The sequence below is a fragment of the Xenopus laevis genome, chromosome 5S (genome assembly GCF_017654675.1).
Source record: "Xenopus laevis strain J_2021 chromosome 5S, Xenopus_laevis_v10.1, whole genome shotgun sequence".
Lineage (NCBI taxonomy): Eukaryota > Metazoa > Chordata > Amphibia > Anura > Pipidae > Xenopus > Xenopus laevis.
In genome coordinates this window covers 142508017-142529245 of record NC_054380.1, presented here as the reverse complement: position 1 = coordinate 142529245, position 21229 = coordinate 142508017, and the positions used below count along the sequence as shown (strand labels likewise).

Here is a 21229-nt window from a genome sequence, read left to right as displayed (position 1 = left end):
TAGAAGCTTCAGTATATAATAAGCACAATTCAGCAGGATCTATCCCTAGAGACTGGATATAGTGTCAGCATGAGACGGGTTGATGCAGGAAATACACACAATGGAGATGACAGGAAGTCCATGTGTACTCAAATAAACTGACACTGAACCAAGAGGAAATGGGGAGTCACTGTCTTCTAAATATTTATGTTCAGACGTTTGTTATGTGTTTCCCTAATGAGAAGGGGAATGAGTGATTCATTGGTTTGAAAGTAAAGGAGATTTCACCATCAGCATAGGAAGGGGATTTTGTCTGTAAGACAATCAGTAATTGATGCCGAGAGGAACCTGAGCGTCACGTGGGGTCCAGGAAAGGACTGTACCCCCTGTTAAACAAACTGGAGTGTTACCAACTCGGGTTTCTACATCAAACTGAGAACAGACTTTTTGGGTTCCAGCCTTTCGTCGCACTCTATAAGGGTTCAGAGTATCTGGCACTTGCTATACTCCCAGCAGGAATATCCAGAAAACATCTTGCCCCCTCCAACTCCCAGTGACTTTCTGGATTCATTGGGTTCATCAAGATTGGATGAGAAAATGTAATGGGGCCAATAGCAACGCCACTTATTGTGACCAACTGCAACGCTGCACTTACTGCAGAACTTCTGCTCCCTACACAAGTGATTGTCAGTTCCTTGGACCTCATCCCAAAAACCAATTGAAACCTTGTAACTAAGGGAGATAACATTCTGTGTATGGGAAGCATTAGTGATTGGGGCCCCGGGGCCCCTGCAGCTCAACATAACAGCCCTGATTTATAGCCGGACATTTCCACCTGTTTCATCTGCTTTTTATGTCAAGTTTTTCTCCGCAGGAAACATTTTTTGAATTCTCCTGCTCAGATGCTCCAGGAGCCAAGCGGCCCCGCTCTCTGCTGCTCAGAGATAAATCTTAGTCCCCCATGGGCTGTACCTCAGGGGCCACAATGGTGACTGACAATTAGTTTCAAGGGGAAGTTAAAATCACTTGTTCTCTGTTATATATGGGAATATTCTTGCACTGACAATGCTACATGTATTTCTATAGATGATCTTTCTATAGATGCACCCCAAGTTATAGAAGCAGGGGTGTTGGTATGGGTGCAGGGTATAAAGTGATACAAGGGCTGCACCCCCACAGCTGCCCCTGCTGCACAGTTGTGCCCCTTCCCCTGATATCTCTCAGTATCTCCAGTCTGTCTATTTGTCTGTCTGTCTGTTTGTCTGTCTGTCTGTCTGTCTGTCTGTAGGAAATGCCCAAATAAAGGCAACGTGTGCGTAGAGAACATCATGACATCACAGCAGAGGATTCAGACTGCGGATACCTTTCTCTCAGCACCTCTCCCTACACCCACTGTACCTTTCTCTCAGCACCCTACACTCACTGTAACCTTCTCTCAGCACCCTACACTCAGTGTTACCTTCTCTCAGCACCCTACACTCACTGTAAACTTCTCTCAGCACCCTACACTCACTGTAACCTTCTCTCAGCACCCTACACTCACTGGAACCTTCTCTCAGCACCCTACACTCACTGGAACCTTCTCTCAGCACCCTACACTCACTGGAACCTTCTCTCAGCACCCTACACTCACTGGAACCTTCTCTCAGCACCCTACACTCACTGTAACCTTCTCTCAGCACCCTACACTCACTGTAACCTTCTCTCAGCACCCTACACTCAGTGTTACCTTCTCTCAGCACCCTACACTCACTGTAAACTTCTCTCAGCACCCTACACTCACTGTAACCTTCTCTCAGCACCCTACACTCACTGTAACCTTCTCTCAGCACCCTACACTCACTGGAACCTTCTCTCAGCACCCTACACTCACTGGAACCTTCTCTCAGCACCCTACACTCACTGGAACCTTCTCTCAGCACCCTACACTCACTGGAACCTTCTCTCAGCACCCTACACTCACTGTAACCTTCTCTCAGCACCCTACACTCACTGTAACCTTCTCTCAGCACCCTACACTCACTGGAACCTTCTCTCAGCACCCTACACTCACTGGAACCTTCTCTCGGCACCCTACACTCACTGTAACCTTCTCTCGGCACCCTACACTCACTGTAACCTTCTCTCAGCACCCTACACTCACTGTAACCTTCTCTCAGCACCCTACACTCACTGGAACCTTCTCTCAGCACCCTACACTCAGTGTAACCTTCTCTCAGCACCCTACACTCACTGTAACCTTCTCTCAGCACCCTACACTCACTGGAACCTTCTCTCAGCACCCTACACTCACTGGAACCTTCTCTCAGCACCCTACACTCAGTGTAACCTTCTCCCAGCACCCAGACTTCCATTAATATAAGCCTGGAGTCATTACTGCCCTGTATTTTCACACTGAGGTGCCCCACTCACATACAATGAGGCCCCTATACTGTATGTGGGGAAGGGCCAAAAGACATGAAGCAAACATGTATACAGTATTTCAGGCTCTATTTATACCAAATGATTTCATGCAGTAACTATTCCCAGGTCCTTGGCCCAAGAGCTGCTCTCATAGAACTGACAGAACCTGCAGGGGGGCTGCTGGGGGGCTTTATGCACAATATATATACAGGCAAAGTATCTCAATACCAGCAAATGTTCCCAGGAGCCCTGCAAACCTTGTCTAGTACTGTATCCTGAATATGGGGGTACACTGAGCCATATAACCCCCAGCCAGCGCAGTCAGTGCATTTGCTGTCATTGTCTCTTTAAGAGTTAACAGAATGTTTGGGTTGTGGGGGCACCGGGCTGCAATTCACAGACAGAGAACAATATAAATCACTCAGGACTAATCTAAACGCAAACAGGCTCCTGTGATTGGCTGAGCCTCTCAGATGGGGCAGAATGAGGGAGATGGTGCAGTGGCGCCTCCTGGCAGCTAAAGTCAGACAACACTCGGGTATCTTGTACTTTCCTCACACACAATGAGTATCAATGTCATTGTCCCACATGGAAGATGCGCTAGAAGATCACTCAAGTCTCATATTTGCTCTTGGCTCTTCCACAGTTTCCACACCCACCAGTGGCATTTAACCACATGTGCTACTGGTTGGGGGTCACTGCGCTAGACCACATGGGAGCACATACCTGCTTGTGTCCAGTGACTTGTTTAGGACGCCCTCTTCTTATGAGGAAGCCTTTGCTTAGGAACAACTTTTGCCCCTGGCATTTCCACACTGTCCCACCCAAAAATGATGTGAAATGTGCCACCTATGTGTTTAGTAGCCAACTATGGTTAAACACTGCAGGGAAGCTCAGGTTTGGGCCACCCAACAACTTCTTACTATTCACCTTTGGGTGCTTGACTTGGTTTGAAAAACAGCAGCCTGTGTAGAACTCAAACCCCATTTTTGTTAGGGTTTAACAACCCCTTTAATATCTGAGAGAGGGTTGATGAGAACAGGGAAAAGCAGATATTCTGAACTGTAACATTTCATCAGTCAACACAAGTGAGGACAGGCCCAGATTTATAGTAAGGCCACAAAGGCCCAGGACTAGGGTGACGCAGGATGGAGAACGCCAGGCTCTGGGCACCTGGGAGATGAATCTGACCCCGACTGAGGAACTTGCTAATGAAGTTTCCTTTTTAATAGTCCCAATTTTAGTAATACAACTCATGATTCATGGGTCATTTAGGGAAGAATTCAAAAGAGACTGGAACATATGAAGGCAAACAAAGGTTCTGGACCGTATGATATTCATCTCAAGGTACTAAATGAGCTTTGCTCTGTTATCGTCAAACCTCTTTACTTAATTGTTCAGGATTCATTGAGGTCTGTCATGTGCTGAGAGACTGGCAAATTGCTAATGTGGTGCTGATAAGCTTCATTAGCTGAATCCTCACTTGTGTAGCCAGATGAAAAATAACAGTTCAATATCTCTGCTTTTTCCCTGTTCTCATCAACCAATTGACCTCCCTCTGATACTAAGGGGCAAATTCACTAAGCGCCGAAGCGCCGAACGCTAGCGTTAATTCGCTAGCGTTTGGCATTTTCGTTACTGCGCAAATTCACTAACGAACGCTGGCGTAGTTTCGCTAGTGTTACTTCGCACCCTTACGCCTGGCGAATTTTCGCTAGCGACGTAACTACGCAAATTCACTAACTTGCGCAGTGTACTGAACGCTACCTTTTACGCTAGACTTCCTTCGCCACCTCAGACCTGGCGAAGCGCAATAGAGTAGATAGGGATTGTTTCAAAAAAAGTCAAAATTTTTTCTAAGTCCCAAAAAACGCTGGCGTGTTTTCTACATTATGGGTGATAGGCTGTAAAAGATCGAAAAAATTTTTGGGGCTCCCCTCCTTCCCCCCTACATTTCCTGACTCATGGCAACTTACCTATACAGTGGGCACATGTGTAGGGCAAAATAAACATTTTTATTTGATGTTTTGAAGGTTTTCTAGGCATTTGTAGTGCAGATACGTGTTCCTCCATTGAAATTTGAATTTGGCGCCCTATGCAAATTAGCCTTCGCTAGCGTAACTTCGCTTTACTTAGCGAATCAACGCTAGCGCAACTTCGCAACCTTACGCTACCCCTGAGCGCAACTTCGGATTTTAGTGAATTTGCAGAGCGCTGGCGAAACTACGCCTGGCGAAGTGCGGCCAAACGCGGCCAAACGCGGCAAAGTTGCGCCTGGTGAAACTACGATTATTAGTGAATTTGCCCCTAAGGGTCTCACCCTAATCACTTCATACTTTTTACAGTTTACATGTTTTATAATAATAACTTTGGATTAACTCTGTTTGCTGCAATGCCCTTCTCACCCTCTATGTTTACTTGTCTTATTGTTTTATTGGCCATAATTAAAGTATTACATATCTCGGCTAACTTGAATACCTTAAATTCACATATTTTCTTAACATCCTCATGTCAGGTTAATATACTGCTCTTCCTCTATGATCCTCCACGTGGGATATAGATATATATATATTTATATGATTCTCACCCACAATGTGTCACTTTTGAATCAATAACTTACTCAAATCAAACCTGACTTGAATCATGAATCATCTCATTCCAATGCAAAATCTTGGAAGATTATTCCCTATTTAAAGGGCGTTAAATTTCTCTGCCTATTGTCCTCTACTTGATTCTGATACTACAAGTCCCATGATCCTCAGCGGGACCTCTGTTGTTTTATATAAGGTAAACTACTCTTTGTCTATGGGCTTTGTAATATAATTAGGACCCTAGCGACCAGATGGCTGAAATTACAAACTGGAGAGCTGCTGAATAAAAAGCTAAATAAGTCAAAAACCACAAATAATATTAAATTAAAACCAATTATAAATTGTCTCAGAATATCCCTGTCTACATCATATTAAAGGTTAATTTAAAGGTAAACAACCCCTTTGTGTTAAGCAGACAGTGTGTAAATGTTGATAAATATATATAGATTACACAGCCCCTAGACAAGGAGGAGTGTATCATATATACCATGTAAAGATACAGACTCCCCCTAGTTACTTAATGTTAAACTCTGAAGAAACAGTTGTGTCCCAACTTCTACATTTCTCCTCGAACTGCAATAACGATATCACGGGAAAAGAAGAAAAGATTGTCAGCACACGGTCTCATGAAGTAAAAAGCATAGTTTCTTATGCCATTATAAATAAGTGGCTGCTATGTAATGATTTCGGGAATGCCCCTTAATTATTTAATCATAGGCTAATTGAGATGACGACGTTCATTTCTACACTTAGTAACAGCGCCATCTACTGGATCAATCCCTAAATACAACGTATAGAATGTAATAAGGCAAAAAACAAAATAACAAAAAGTAATAATCAAAAAAATAATAATCACAGCAGCTTTTTTCAAGCAGAATATACTGAAGCTGTTCTGTTCTCTGATAAATATATATAAATATATACAACATTCAGATCAAATGAGCAACACGAGGAGGAGTTAAAGTCATACACACGGGGACACGTAAGGGACACACAGATAAGGAACAAGAGAATGCGGCTGAAAATAGTTGTGGCTAAATGAATGTAAAATAAAATAAATAAAATAAGAACTTTCTGTGTCTGTGACTGGGGTCAGGCAATTCTTAATCCACATAATTAGCCATAAATCCAAGGCCCACGTTCAGTCCCTTCTCCAGAGAGTTGGACGTTCTCATTCATTTGGATTCTCACACGTTCCTTTCCTTTTCTCTTTCAAAATTCCCTTTAAGAACCAAAATTCTTTAATTATTTCTGGAGGGGTGAGGGCTGTTGTAATGGTTTCCTACTGGTGTGTCCAGTTTTTTATTGGTTATAGTGAAGCCTGTTGTGTATTTCTCAGACCTGCATCTAAACCCGCACCTGAAATTCCTCCTTTATTCCGCAGGGCACCTGCTTTTATTGTGCTGTAACTCACGGGTCGCCGACCCACTGCCGGATTCTGTTTTGAGGTGATGGTTCCTTTCAGCAGTGTCAGATCAGATACAATTATACCATAAAGTCTGACTGTACATGAGGGAGTGTTTGTGGGGCACATTAGATGTGATGGTTTATCTATTGGCTTTGGATATTTGGCACAATAGGTGATAAATGGCAACTCCTTGATTCAGATGAGATTGTTGTTCTGGTGCAGGAGATACATGGGAAGCAACACGTGTCATTAATCAAGTGATTTAATATATCAGCTCATTGTTTATCAGCAGAGAAAACTGGTCAATTTTGTTAATTGAGATCTCTGGGCAATAACGATAGAGACCCCTCTGTGACTGATCCGGGGTCTCCCAGTCGTTTGGTGCAGATGTTAATACTGATACAATTGCTGATATATTACTGATTGATACAATTGCTGATATATTACTGATTGATACAATCGCTGATATATTACTGATTAATACAATCGCTGATATATTACTGATTAATACAATCGCTGATATATTACTGAACTGATACAATTGCTGATATATAAGTAACTGATATAATCGCTGATATATTACTGATTGATACAATCGCTGATATATTACTTATTGATACAATTGCTGATATATTACTGATTAATACAATCGCTGATATATTACTGATTGATACAATTGCTGATATATTACTGATTAATACAATCGCTGATATATTACTGAACTGATACAATTGCTGATATATAAGTAACTGATATAATCGCTGATATATTACTGATTGATACAATTGCTGATATATTACTGATTGATACAATCGCTGATATATTACTGATTGATACAATTGCTGATATATAAGTAACTGATATAATCGCTGATATATTACTGATTGATACAATCGCTGATATATTACTTATTGATACAATCGCTGATATATTACTGATTGATACAATCACTGATATATTACTGATTGATACAATCGCTGATATATTACTGATTGATACAATTGCTGATATATTACTGATTGATACAATCACTGATATATTACTGATTGATACAATCGCTGATATATTACTGATTGATACAATCGCTGATATATTACTGATTGATACAATTGCTGATATATTACTGATTGATACAATTGCTGATATATTACTGATTGATACAATCTCTGATATATTACTGATTGATACAATTGCTGATATATTACTGATTGATACAATCTCTGATATATTACTGATTGATACAATTGCTGATATATTACTGATTGATACATTATTGATTATCCCATGATTAAGGCAATTGCTGTTATATTGCTGACTGAGGCATTTCTGATTGTTTTACTAATCGTAACTAGTTTTACTAATCTCATTGGTAATACAGCACACTCAGTGTATTCTGTGTGGTTTGTGAATTATTTCCGAGAGACTCATAGAACCTCAAGTAAAACAGCAGATAACAGATCAGCTCTGTACTATACAATGGGATTCTTCAGAGCTTATCTCTTATCTACTGTGAATTCTGATGGTGTCCCAATCTACTGTGTATCATGTGTTGAATATTTACATGTTTTTAAAATTTATTTGGGATTCATTTTGTAGCAACGCCCTCCTCGTCTTCTATCTTTGCTTGTCTAATTGCTTTATTGGCCTCTTTGCCCATAATTAAAGTCTTCTACATCTTGGCTAATTTGCATACCATGAATTCAGGTTTTTCTTTCTTGTTTTGGTGGTTAAACCCTAACAAAAATGGGGTTCCACTAGTGCACAGGCTACTGTTTCACAAGCCAAGCCAGGCAGTTGGCTACCAAACAAGCAGGGGTGGCACATTTCAAATAATTGTTGGGGGACAGTGGGGAAAAGTTGTTCCCAAGCAAAGGCCAAGGCAGTTTCTATTTGGGGCATTGCTGCCAAAGGGGCAAAAGGGTTTCTATGGCATTTTTATGCCCCTTGAGAACTGCCTCACAGGAAAAGCGACTACTGAGCAATTCAACAGTCTTAAGTAATGCTTCACATGTCTCCCATATGGTCTAGCGGTTAGGATTCCTGGTTTTCACCCAGGCGGCCCGGGTTCGACTCCCGGTATGGGAACTTGGCTTTTGTCATTCCAACTCCTTTCCAAGCCATTTGATCAACTAGAAAGTCCTTATTTGGCTGTGCCACAAAGCTATGGTTCCAGGCTGTTTGTGTGGAAACCCCACAGTTTAGTTACAAGAACCTGCACTTTTTAAGAGCGTGACTTCTGCAGTCGCCACCGCAGCACAGGGAATGAGGGAAAGGTGTATCCACCATGCAGGGCTGGGCCAAGGTATTTTGGCACCCTAGGCAAAGTCTTCAATCAGTGCCCCCCATCCGGTCCTGCATTACCATTTCCCACCTTTCCAATCATATTGCCCCTGTACCTGTGCCAGCACCTGTCATATTGCCTCCATTTGCACCTGTGCCAACTGCAGTCAGTCCCTCAGATTGTCCCCAATCTGTACATTGTGCCATCAGGAGCCAAAAATCCATCATATTGCCCTCAAACACGTGTACCTGTGCCAGCAGCCACCATATTGCCCCATGTACCTGAGCCAGCAGCAGCCAATCTCTCATATTGCCCCCAAATATGTACTTGTGCCAACAAGAGCAAAAAATCCATCATTTTGCTCCTAATCATCTTTTTATCTGTGCCAGAAGCAGCAGCCAAGATATTGCCCACAAATATGTACCTGTGCCAACAGCTGCAAAGAGAGAGCTGGGGAGGGATTCTGCCCACAGTACGAATCATGGGCAAGAACGGGTTGGAACAGGTGGTTTATAAAATTGAAAAACTATAAAAGGCCAAGCAAACCAGGGTTTGAGAAAAATAAAGAAATATTTTCCCTTAAAAGTGTGCCCCCACCATGATTGCACCATAGGCGGGCGCCTACTCTGCCTACCCCTAGTTCCGGCCCTGCCACCATGTCCTTTAGAAGATTAGGAATCCTACAGAGAAGAGCTGCTGCGTATCCTGTGCAGGCTCCTCCCTCTGCGCATCATGCTAGTATTGCTGCTAGGATTGCATGGAAAAACCATTTGAGAACAAACGCTAGAAAATGTGCTTCAAGCCGGAATTGAACCAGCGACCTAAGGATTTCTCTATTTACCCTACAGTCCTGCGCTCTACCAGCTGAGCTATCGAAAGCCCTAAACCTCCACATACAGTAGGTGCGTTAGATTCAGGTACTGACTCAGGTATGAAACATCATTTTGCCTTTTTTTGGTCCTAACTTTTCACTTACCCCTCGGTGCAGAGTCAGGCATTTCTGTCAATTTCGGCGCAGTTCTCACTAACTGGTAAATTGCTCCAACTGCGCATGCGACTATTCGTCTCCCATTCGACTTACCGAAGACCCGGAACATGGCTGCTGTGAACTGCGATCCCCGAATCCGGGTAGGGGTTTTTTTAGTTACAGGTTGAATTCTCCTGTAAGAGGGGCTTGGATCATTTCTTGGACAGTAGTGATGGGTGAATTTCTCCCATTTTGCTTCGCCGAGAAATTTGCTAAATGGTGAAAAATTCATGAAAAAACGTGAAACTCAAAAATGGACGGGGGCGTCCATTTTCGTGTTTCACGTTTTTTTTCGTGAAATTTTTCACCATTTTACAAATTTTGTGGCTGAAAAGTCGCTTGCATCAATTTTTACGCTGGGGTTAAAGTCAATGGGGCTTCCAAATAGGGTTGACACGCAGGGATTTTGACACAAACGACTTTTCGGACACACATCCAAAATTTTTTGTTACCGGTAAATTGTTGCGGGAGATTTGCAGGAATTTCAGCAAAACGCAGAAATTCGCCTCTAATTGATGCCATCCGAATTTATTCACCCATCACTATAGGACAGACATAATTAGGGAGCCCACATTTTATGCAGAAGTGAGTGACCCCCTGGAGGATTCAGCCAGTAATCCCACCAACAGACTAAAGCTGAACATAGACGCAAACATTTGATCTCTGATTCGTTCGATTTTCGGCCATGTGGGGAGTCCCAACATTTGGGGATCGGTCGTTGAGTTGATCGGACAGGTTAGAAGATTTCTGTTGGCTAATGATAATATGTCTGTAGGTATTGCCTGTGTGACTGTCACTTCTATCTGTCAGACATAAATTCCTATAATTGTGTCAGAACATCGGCATCTTTATTTCATCTGATTGGTTAGTGGCAGGTCGGGAGATTTCACTGAACAATCATTTGTCCGATTTGAAGGTAAATCTCTTTTCGTGTAGTTGTGACAAGTATCTGCTACTAGAAGCACCGTGTGTCTTCACCATTAAGATTGTGTGGCCCCACCGTGGGCCATAGGCACCTAGGGTTGCCACCTTTTAAAAGGAGGGGGCGGGTATAAAAGGACGGGCCCCGGCTGCAAAGGGGCGGGTCACGACAATTAAGGGGGTGGATCCATGGCACGTGATTGGCTGGGCCAGTCGTGATGTCAAAGGGGGCGGGGCCACAGCACGCGTTTGGACTCAAGCCAGCAGCAAAAAGGTAAGTTTTTACTGGGCTGGGTGCAGGCCACGGGCATTTGTTTGATGTATTACAAATTTACCGGCAGCTACATTGCCGGTAAATTTGTAACACTATAGGCACCTGATCTTTAACTGTCATTGTCCCAAATAGAAGATGTGCTAGAAGGAAATCCCTCCGGTCTCATATCTGCTCTTGGCTCAGCCGTGATTTCTACAATCAGACACGACCTGTAACCACCGCCCAATTGGCTCTTATTTGCAGCACAGAAAAAACAAATGGATTATAAAGGAGTTGGAATGACAAAACACAAGTTCCCATACCGGGAGTCGAACCCGGGCCGCCTGGGTGAAAACCAGGAATCCTAACCGCTAGACCATATGGGAGACATTGCTTCAGAGACTTCCCATGATGCAGTGCTGAAGAGGCAGAAAAATACCACAGAAACCCCTTTGCCCCTTTGGCAGTAATGCCCCAAATAGGAACTGCCTTGGCCTTTGCTTAGGAACAACTCAGCAGCTCAACCCACATTCCCGGGATTGTTAACGAAATGTCCCGACTTTTTCTTTGATCTCCTGCACTGAACAGCCAGAATAAATACAAAGTTTCTAACTTAATTTTGGCAGAGAGACCATAATACGTGGCAGTTGCATTTTGATACATTTATAACAATTTAGAATAAGCACCTAACAATTTAAGATAAGCAAAGAACGAACTGTAACAATTTAAGATAAGAAAAGAAAGAATTGTAAAGTTTCTAACTTAATTTTAGCCCATGCAGGTGCATTTTCATACATTTATAACAATTTAGAAATAATTTAGAAAGAATTGTAATAATTTAAGATAAGCAAAGAAAGAATTGTAACAGTTTAAGATAAGCAAAGAAAGAATTGTAACATTTTAAGATAAGCAAAGAAAGAATTGTAACAATTTAAGATAAGCAAAGAAAAAACTGTAACAAGTTAAGATAAGCAAAGAAAGAATTTTAATAATTTAAGATAAGCAAAGAAAGAACTGTAATAATTTAAGATAAGCAAAGAAAGCCTTGTAACAATTTAAGATAAGCAGGTCTCTTGGGGAAACTGTGACTTGCATCTTAAAGGGCAATTCACCTTCATTAGCAAAACTGTAATAACACATAAAAACCACAGAAATGTGTTCAAACTTTACCAAATTTTATAAAATGGGCATGATAATTAGGGGGTGTGGCCACAAAATAGACATGGTCAAAAAATCCCTCTTTCTATTTCCAATATGTTGGGAGGTGTGGCCCGGCCACTCCAGTATGTTTGGAAGCCCAATGTGGTTAAACACTGCCGGGAGGCCAGGTTTGGGCCACACAACTAGTTCCTACCTCTCTTCTTTAGGTGACTTGTAAAGCAGCAGCCTGTGCAGCACTGGAACCCCACTTTTGTAAGGGTTCAACCCCCATTTACTTGGGTAAGATAAAAGTTTTGGGGCTAAAGGGCTTACAGCAAGTTTGCCAGGAGCTGATTTACTTTGCCGTTAGACTCCCCTCAATTTGGGGGGGGTTAATTAGTTGCACCTGAACAAACAGTGTAAATAGAACCTATGGGTCTCCTGTGGGGCCTGTTTGTTTAAAAAGCTGCTTGTAATGGGGGGCTGTGTAAGTGGCTGCTTGGGTGCTGTGTAAGTGGGGGCTGTGTGGGATAATGAGGGGCAGAAAGAGTTAAGTGGGCCAAAGTGGAAAAAAAAGAAAGAGAAAAAAATTGCCAGTGCATAGTTTGCCTTTAAAAATAATTATTTAAAAATTGAGGTGTTAGTTCCACACTTTGGCCAAAACATGTAAGCTCACGTGCCACGTCATGTATGGCCACCTGTACACTATCAATTAGCATCAGAAATATGTAAATTCCCACAGCCACACCCCTTCTGCTGACGCCTGCCAATCAGAATCACAAATAGCTTGGTCTGAAATAACGGCCAATGGGTAATCAGTAATTTAAATAATATAGTTACATAGTTAAATTGGGTTGAAAAAAGACAAAGTCCATCAAGTCCAACCCCTCCAAATGAAAACCCAGCCCCATACACACACCCCTCCCTACTGTCACATAAATGATATATCCCCATATCTATACTAACTATAGAGTTTAGTATCACAATAGCCTTTGTATTATGTCTGTCCAAGAAATCATCCAAGCCATTCTTAATAGACTCACCTTTTTTGTATGGAAGGGGGTTTAGGGGGTCCATGATGTCAGCAGAGGGTTCCCGGGGTCCAGAATGATAATTGTGCTTTCTGTGTCAGAGAAGAACCAAATTCCTGGTTTGAAAACCGAAAATGTGTTGCTTAAAGTTACCAGGAGTAACATTTTTGCTTCCCCAGGTAACCAGAGGGGCACCTGAGTCACCCCTCAAATCATCTCATTGGCGCAGTCCGACGTATGTAGGTCAATTTGGGACAGAATTTCCTAGGTACTTACCTCTGGGCTGGGTGTGAGCAAATTGCCACTTTAGAAACGAAAATCTCTTGCTCCCTGAGCGGCACCAGCTCAGCACTAGTCCTATTTAATGCACTCATCCTGCACGGGGGGGTAATTTGGGCTGTATTTTGGGCTGACTGAGGAAGTGAAGTTGAAGGGGAAGGTCCCTGCTAAAACAAAAATGGATAATAATAAAATGATAATGTTACACAAGGAGTTTAAAAATAGCAAAACAGTTTGTTCCCATACCGGGAGTCGAACCCGGGCCGCCTGGGTGAAAACCAGGAATCCTAACCGCTAGACCATATGGGAGACATACATTGTAATCCGGGTCAGTCATACAAGACTGTAATTCAGTGGAAGAGGCTGTGAGTTGTAATTCCCATTAAAATGAGATGAATTGTTATAAAGGGCAACTAGAATGACAACATGTGAATATTAATTGGTGGCAAAAGTAACTGCTCACAGGGAAGTCAGAGGTGGATCTCAGCACCAGAGGGTGGGGCACTTAATTAATTAATTAATTAATTTACATAACTAGAGGGGAAAGCAGAAATATCGGAATTATAAAAAGAAAAAGTCAAGTCCTTCGAGCCGGAATTGAACCAGCGACCTAAGGATTGCTATGTTCCCTCTACAGTCCTCCGCTCTACCAGCTGAGCTATCGAAGGCTTGATGGGAGCAGCTGCTTTACTCTGGGCTTCTGGAATCTTCTCATGTTTCAATTGTTGTAGCTCCGCCTTGTTTTTTTTCACAGCCTATAGGAGGACACGAGTGTGGCCTGACAGTTGCAGGGAGTTCCCCCTCCCCCGTGCATGTGACTGTGTGTGTGTGAGAGCAGCTGCCATTCACGTTCCATATAAAGATACACTGAACTACAAATCCCATCATCCTCCACAGAAGAAACACACAGAGTGGGCTAGTGTCGCATTAGAGCTACTTGCCCAGGTTCTCAAGCCTCGGGGCCAGTTTTGTACCCAGCGTTTGTCATTGTCACCCCCCCTTACCTACTGCAGCTTCCCAGCAGCCCTGAATATATAATGGGGGTGGAACTTTCCAGCTGGGCCCCTTTGTTGCTCTTATAAAGGATCATGGGGGGAGGAGCAATTGATAAAGGATCATGGGGGGAGGAGCAATTGATAAAGGATCATGGGGGGAGGAGCATTAGCCGATTTATGAGCAAAAACTAAAGTCCTTCGAACCGGAATCGAACCAGTGACCTAAGGATTTCTGTATCTCCTCTACAGTCCTCCGCTCTACCAGCTGAGCTATCGAAGGCTTGATACCCGTGAGCCTCCTGCAGTGTTATTCCCATGTCAATAATCTGGGGGTGCTACTCACACAGTTTATTCCCAGGTCACTAATCTGGGGGTGCTACTCACACAGTGTTATTCCCAGGTCACTAATCTGGGGGTGCTACTCACACAGTGTTATTCCCAGGTCACTAATCTGGGGGTGCTACTCACACAGTGTTATACCCAGGTCACTTCTCTCTTACAGGGACCCCTCCTCACTAATCTGGGGGTGCTACTCACACAGTGTTATACCCAGGTCACTAATCTGGGGGTGCTATTCACACAGTGTTATTCCCAGGTCACTAATCTGGGGGTGCTACTCACACAGTGTTATACCCAGGTCACTTCTCTCTTACAGGGACCCCTCCTCACTAATCTGGGGGTGCTACTCACACAGTGTTATACCCAGGTCACTAATCTGGGGGTGCTATTCACACAGTGTTATTCCCAGGTCACTAATCTGGGGGTGCTACTCACACAGTGTTATACCCAGGTCACTTCTCTCTTACGGGGACCCCTCCTCACTAATCGGGGGGTGCTACTCACACAGTGTTATACCCAGACAGGACACGACTGTTGTATCTGTTCTTAAAAACAACAGGGGGCGCTGTAACATTAGAGGATACGAGTAATTGCTCATTATATTACATTATGACTTATGAGAAGCACTGGGACATTTAGTTCTTTAACTGGGTAATTATAAGACAATAACCTATAAATGATGGTTTATTTGCCCTTTAGTGGCCCAGACCCAATGCTCTGTATCTATGTATTAGATTGTAAGCTCTTGATCTGTATGTTTGTTGTACAGGGCTACATACAGGGATGGAGCTGCTGCCCCACTGATACCTGATTGTTACCCCCCCCCCCAGACAGCACTGGGTCACATGGGCAGCAATATAAACAATAACACTGACTCCCGCTGTTGCCCTGACTGGGGGCAAATTCCAGTGGGGGCAATTTTACTCCCCAGGTGCCTTTGGGGCAAAAAAGGGGTTTGTCTATTCAATACTCGTCTCCATCCGTCATCAACACTATTGGTCCATGTGACACACTCTCATCAGGACTCATCAGCTGATTTCTTTAAAGACAAAGTAGACCAACTGCAATACGTTCCCTCCTTCCTGTTCCTCTGTCTTTGGGAGATCTCAGACTGTCTCAGACTCTTCATTCTCTTCCACTTCTCCCAACTTTGATTGAAGGATTGAATGAATTTCTCCCGAGTCGCTCTGGATACATTTTTACATCGGCTCCTGCTAATTATGAGAATATGGGGGTGAGCATCTTAAGACCAGCTCAAAAGTGAGTGTTACCCCTTTGGTACCTGCTTATACCCTGTGTGCCCAGTCACCTGACCCAAATTAACCATTAGACTGCCTCAGTCCTACCTGTTATATTAAACGCCTGACTCCCCAGCTGCGTAACAACTAATTACTCTTTAACCCCTTCAATTTACACAGCAGCTGCCAACCCATATACAGCCAATGGCTTAATCACTCTTCAGTCTATAGTCTATGAGCAGGACATGTAATTACCCAGCCAGTATACAGTACAGGAGATGGAGTCTCTAGGAGAGAATGTACCCCAGGAGATTGAATTTGGCTCATTCCCTGTGTATAGTCATGTTATTGGGGTACCCTCAAGCCTTCGATAGCTCAGCTGGTAGAGCGGAGGACTGTAGAACAAGAACAAAAATCCTTAGGTCGCTGGTTCAATTCCGGCTCGAGGGACTTGACTTTTTCTTTTCATAATTCCAATATTTCTGCTTTCCCCCTCTAGTTATGTTAATTAATTAATTAATTAATGAAGTGCCCCACCCTCTGGTGCTGAGATCCACCTCTGACTTCCCTGTGAGCAGTTACTTTTGCCACCACTTAATAATCACATGTTGTCATTCTAGTTGCCCTTTATAACAATTCATCTCATTTTAATGGGAATTACAACTCACAGCCTCTTCCACTGAATTACAGTCTTGTATGACTGACCCGGGTAAAATTGTATGTCTCCCATATGGTCTAGCGGTTAGGATTCCTGGTTTTCACCCAGGCGGCCCGGGTTCGACTCCCGGTATGGGAACTTGTGTTTTGCTATTTTCAAACTCCTTGTGTAACATTATCATTTTATTATTATCCATTTTTGTTTTAGCCGGGACCTTCCCCTTCAACTTCACTTCCTCAGTCAGCCCAAAATACAGCCCAAAGTCATGCTCATTATTAAAGGGGCAGTACTCCCCGTGCAAAATGAGTGCAATGAATAGGACTTTGTTCCTTTCAATGAAACTTCTTTTCCTCTAGTCTGAAGGGGAGGCCTCTGGTACGTGATTCTCTTTATGGGTAAAAAGGTCCCCTGCTATTTGTCTATAATGTCCTCTAATGTACTTGTAAAGTCTAATCATGTCCCCTCACAAGCGCCTTTTTTCCCCCAGAGAAAACAACCCCAACCTTGTCAGTCTCCCCTCATAATTTAACTCTTCCCTCCCTCTAACCAGTTTAGTTGCACTTAGTCTCTGCACTCTCTCCAGCTCATTTATATCCCTCTTAAGGACTGGAGTCCAAAACTGCCCCCATACTCCAGATGAGGCCTCACCAGGGACCTATAAAGAGACACAATTATGTTTTCATCCCTTGAGTTAATGCCCTTTTTTATGCAAGAACTTTATTTGCTTTAGTAGCCACAGAATGACACTGCCCAGAATTAGACAACGTGTTATCTACAAAGACCCCAAGATCCTTCTCATTTAAGGAAACTACCAACACACTGACATAATGTTACTCCTGTGATACCCCCGGCATGTATAGTGACTGCCTTGTACTTGCCCACCCACTTAGATTGTAAGCTCTATGGGGCAGAGACATTTTCCCACTTATCTCAGCATTTAATTATCAATGTTTTCTCTGTATATTGTATTGATCCCTGTCACTGAGAGCACAAGCAGCACTGTATCCATAACAATAACCAGACATGTCCCTGCAGTCTCCTGATTGGCTGCAACCTGCTGTCTTAAAGCTGTATGCAGTGTGGGGGCGGGGCACATAGGGATCTCTCAGAGGGGGATTAGCTCAAATGGTAGAGCGCTCGCTTAGCATGCGAGAGGTAGCGGGATCGATGCCCGCATCCTCCACTTTTACTGGCCATAGACATTACATTTTTGAAAAGAACTTTTCATTATTATTGGACTAATGTTATCCTAAAATGATTATTTAAATGTACAATTGGGGGATATCAAACACATCAAAAAACACAATTGCTTTGTAAACCTACAAATGTATTGTTATTGCTACTTTTTATTCCTCATCTTTTTATTCGGGCCTCTACTATCCATATTCGCATCTCTTATTCAAATCAGTGCATGGTTGCTAGGGGAATTTGGAGCCAAGTAACCAGATGGCTGAAATTGCAAACTGGAGAGCTGCTATATAATGCAAAAAACACAAGTAAATAAAAATAAAAAACAATTGCAAATTATCTTAGAACAATGTTCTCTACATCAAACTAAAATTTGACTGAAAGATTAGTAAATTAAAAGTGGAGGATGAGGGCATCGATCCCGCTACCTCTCGCATGCTAAGCGAGCGCTCTACCATTTGAGCTAATCCCCCTCTGAGAGAACCTTATGTGCCCCGCCCCCACACTGCATACAGCTTTAAGACAGCAGGTTGCAGCCAATCAGGAGACTGCAGGGACATGTCTGGTTATTGTTATGGATACAGTGCTGCTTGTGCTCTCAGTGACAGGGATCAATACAATATACAGAGAAAACATTGACAATTAAATGCTGAGATAAGTGGGAAAATGTCTCTGCCCCATAGAGCTTACAATCTAAGTAGGTGGGTAAGTACAAGGCAGTCACTATACATGCCGGGGGTATCACAGGAGTAACATTATGTGCTGAGCTGATTTTAGAAGATTCTAAGATATTAGAAGTATCCATCATAGTTAACAATTCCACTATCACCCCCTCTCCCCAGGCCCGGTGCCTTGGGGTTATCCTAGATTCTGCCCTGTCATTCACTCCTCATATCCAGTCACTTATTAAATCATGTCACTTCCACCTAAGGAACATATCCAAAATACCATCATTTATCACCCAAGATGCTGCCAAAATTCTTATTCACTCTCTTCTCATATCACGTCTAGACTACTGTAACTCTCTTTTAATTGGCCTCCCCCTCCAGAGACTGTCAGCTCTCCAGTCCATAATGAACACTGCTGCGAGGCTCATACACCTCAGCAACCGCTCCTCCTCTGCCTCGCCATTCTGTCAATCCCTGCACTGGCTTCCATTACCTTTCAGAATCAAATTCAAATTAATGACCCTGACATTCAAAGCACTTCATAACTCTGCCCCACCCTACATCTCTGAACTCATCTCTATATACTCACCCACTCGCTTACTACTCTCCTCTACTGACCTGCTACTCAACTCTTCTCTCAGGGGGTTCAGCTCTATCCAAAATAGTGGATTCTGTGCATCCCAAATGAAAACTAGGAATCCTAACCGCTAGTCCCTATGGGAGACACTAACTCACGAGCTTTAGTATATGAATGTTTCCTGCACATAAAGGTCACATCATATATGTCTGAACATATAGATTACATATAAAAAATAACAAACACACAAGTAACAAGGGACCATAAGAGCTTACAATCTAAAAGAATAGGTGTCCATACTAGAAGAGAGGATATGGCTGTATTCATTCTCAGGAGGGGTATGGGGGAAAATAAGAATTTCACTTACCTACTAAACGTCATTTCTTCTAGTCCCGACATGTCAGTACAGATTCCCTATCACATGACCTATTAGCCCACCTGACCAGTCATAGACAGGAGCCAAATAACTTGCCAAAACCTCTACTGACATGTCGGGACTAGAAGAAGGTCAGTGAAATTCTCATTTTCCACTGGCCACTTTCATGACATGGGAGCCAACACCTAAAGCCAAAGTAGGAGAATAATCCGAGCAGCTCACACCAGTGTTCCTAGAAGTCAACTCTTTGGCACCAGTTTCTGCAGGTTCGGTAGCCTTTTTAGGTCAATGGTTTGGCATGGGCCATAGCAGTCTTGCTAATCTCTGGTCTAGGGCCGTGTTGTACAGTATGTGTTATTTCAGGTTTTGCTAATGAAGGCGAAATTGCCCTTTAAGCTGTGAGTCTCGATACCCCCAAGAGACTTGTTTATCTTATAAGTTACAATTGTATCTCAGTGCAGGTGCTGAGTATTCAGGGTGCTGCCAAAAGCCTCTTATTTAATTACGTTTCAGAAACTCTTATTAGTTACAATTGTATCTCAGTGCAGGGGCTGAGTATTCCAGCATCTCTGCCAAAAGCCTTTCATTTAATTAAGTTTCAAAAGCTTAGTATCTGTTTCTGGCATCAGAGCAGTGCAGGAGATCAAAGAGAAACTTGGGACATTTCAGTAAGAATCCGGGACTGTGGACTGAGCTGTTAAAATCAGCGCTGTGCAACAGAAAACAGCACAGTTACTATTTGTAGGTATGTATTTTGTTGCTAGGGTCGAAATTTGCCTAGCAACCATGCATTGATTTGAATAAGAGACTGGAATATGAATAGAAATAGGAGGAATAAAAAGTAGCAATAACAATACATTTGTAGCCTTACAGAGCATTTGTTTTTTTACATGGGGTTCCCATTTATTATTCTGTGATCTTTTTTCACTGATTGCCCCCAGCACCTCTGGAATGTTGGGGGGCACCCCTCGCTAACACTTTCCTCTACGCTCCTTATAAACCACCTACAAGCTGAAGCCCTTCTCTAACCTTCCTCTGCAGCAACTCATCCTCCTCATATGCACTTATACCCCCCTTTCTGTGTTGTTCTTCTCTTCCTAATAGATTGTAAGCTCATTGGGCCAGGTAAAGCTCTTATTGTTATCTATTGTTATTGTATAACTTATTGCTAGGCCCCTGTTTCAGTCTCTACCATGTAAAGCACTGCTAGTGCAATTGTGGTGCTATAGAAATAAATACATACATAATTCAAAAGACCAATGGAAAAGTTGTTTAGAATGAGCCATTGTATAACACAGTGCTGTTCAACTGGCCCCCCTTATTCACACATTGCCTATAATACGTATAAGTGGTAACAGCCCCAGCATTGCCTTGTGTTCTCACTTGCAGCTCTGTCATTATTATTGTGTTAATATTCATTAAGAGAATATGAATTAGGGAGCACTTGCATCACTTACAGAAACAGTGGATGGTGCGCAGGGTCTGAAGTGTAAATCATCAATGAAAATGAAGAGCCAAAAATAATCTCGTTATGACCCCCTGTCTAACTGTTCTAAAAAAGCGTCTGACGCACGTTTCGCCCGCAGTGACCAGGCTTTATCAAATATTCATTAGGGTATTGAAATGATCTCTGGGTTCCACCGTTATCCTTATTGTACTCGTTTTCACCCTAGAGAGGAATTGACGTTAACGTAGAATGTATTTGCGTTCCAGACTGGAGCTCAGAATACCGTAATGGTTTGGCGCCAGGAATAACGCACGGCACACACACAAAGAGAGGTATAAACGACTCTTCTCAATATGTTCCTTCTGTTCATTCTTTCACTTTGTGCCCCTGATGAAGAACGCTGTATAATCGAAACGCGTTGGACTTTATG

The 21229-nt window shown here is 42.9% G+C and overlaps 9 non-coding genes across 9 annotated transcripts; 4 read left to right on the top strand and 5 right to left on the bottom strand.

The window, feature by feature from the left end:
• Positions 1 to 8394: 8394 nt before the first annotated feature.
• Positions 8395 to 8466, top strand: trnae-uuc. The gene has a single exon. It is a non-coding gene; the product is annotated as a tRNA-Glu (tRNA).
• A 989-nt stretch (positions 8467 to 9455) lies between these two features.
• Positions 9456 to 9542, bottom strand: trnay-gua. Its single transcript is given in 2 exon segments — positions 9456 to 9491; positions 9505 to 9542. It is a non-coding gene; the product is annotated as a tRNA-Tyr (tRNA).
• Positions 9543 to 11177: 1635 nt separating this feature from the next.
• On the bottom strand, positions 11178 to 11249 carry trnae-uuc. The gene has a single exon. It is a non-coding gene; the product is annotated as a tRNA-Glu (tRNA).
• Positions 11250 to 13550: 2301 nt separating this feature from the next.
• On the bottom strand, positions 13551 to 13622 carry trnae-uuc. Its single transcript has one exon. It is a non-coding gene; the product is annotated as a tRNA-Glu (tRNA).
• A 273-nt stretch (positions 13623 to 13895) lies between these two features.
• On the bottom strand, positions 13896 to 13981 carry trnay-gua. Its single transcript is given in 2 exon segments — positions 13896 to 13931; positions 13945 to 13981. It is a non-coding gene; the product is annotated as a tRNA-Tyr (tRNA).
• Positions 13982 to 14502: 521 nt separating this feature from the next.
• On the bottom strand, positions 14503 to 14588 carry trnay-gua. The gene is given in 2 exon segments: positions 14503 to 14538; positions 14552 to 14588. It is a non-coding gene; the product is annotated as a tRNA-Tyr (tRNA).
• Positions 14589 to 16249: 1661 nt separating this feature from the next.
• Positions 16250 to 16335, top strand: trnay-gua. Its single transcript is given in 2 exon segments — positions 16250 to 16286; positions 16300 to 16335. It is a non-coding gene; the product is annotated as a tRNA-Tyr (tRNA).
• Positions 16336 to 16609: 274 nt separating this feature from the next.
• Positions 16610 to 16681, top strand: trnae-uuc. The gene has a single exon. It is a non-coding gene; the product is annotated as a tRNA-Glu (tRNA).
• A 972-nt stretch (positions 16682 to 17653) lies between these two features.
• Positions 17654 to 17726, top strand: trnaa-agc. Its single transcript has one exon. It is a non-coding gene; the product is annotated as a tRNA-Ala (tRNA).
• The last annotated feature ends 3503 nt before the right edge of the window (positions 17727 to 21229 follow it).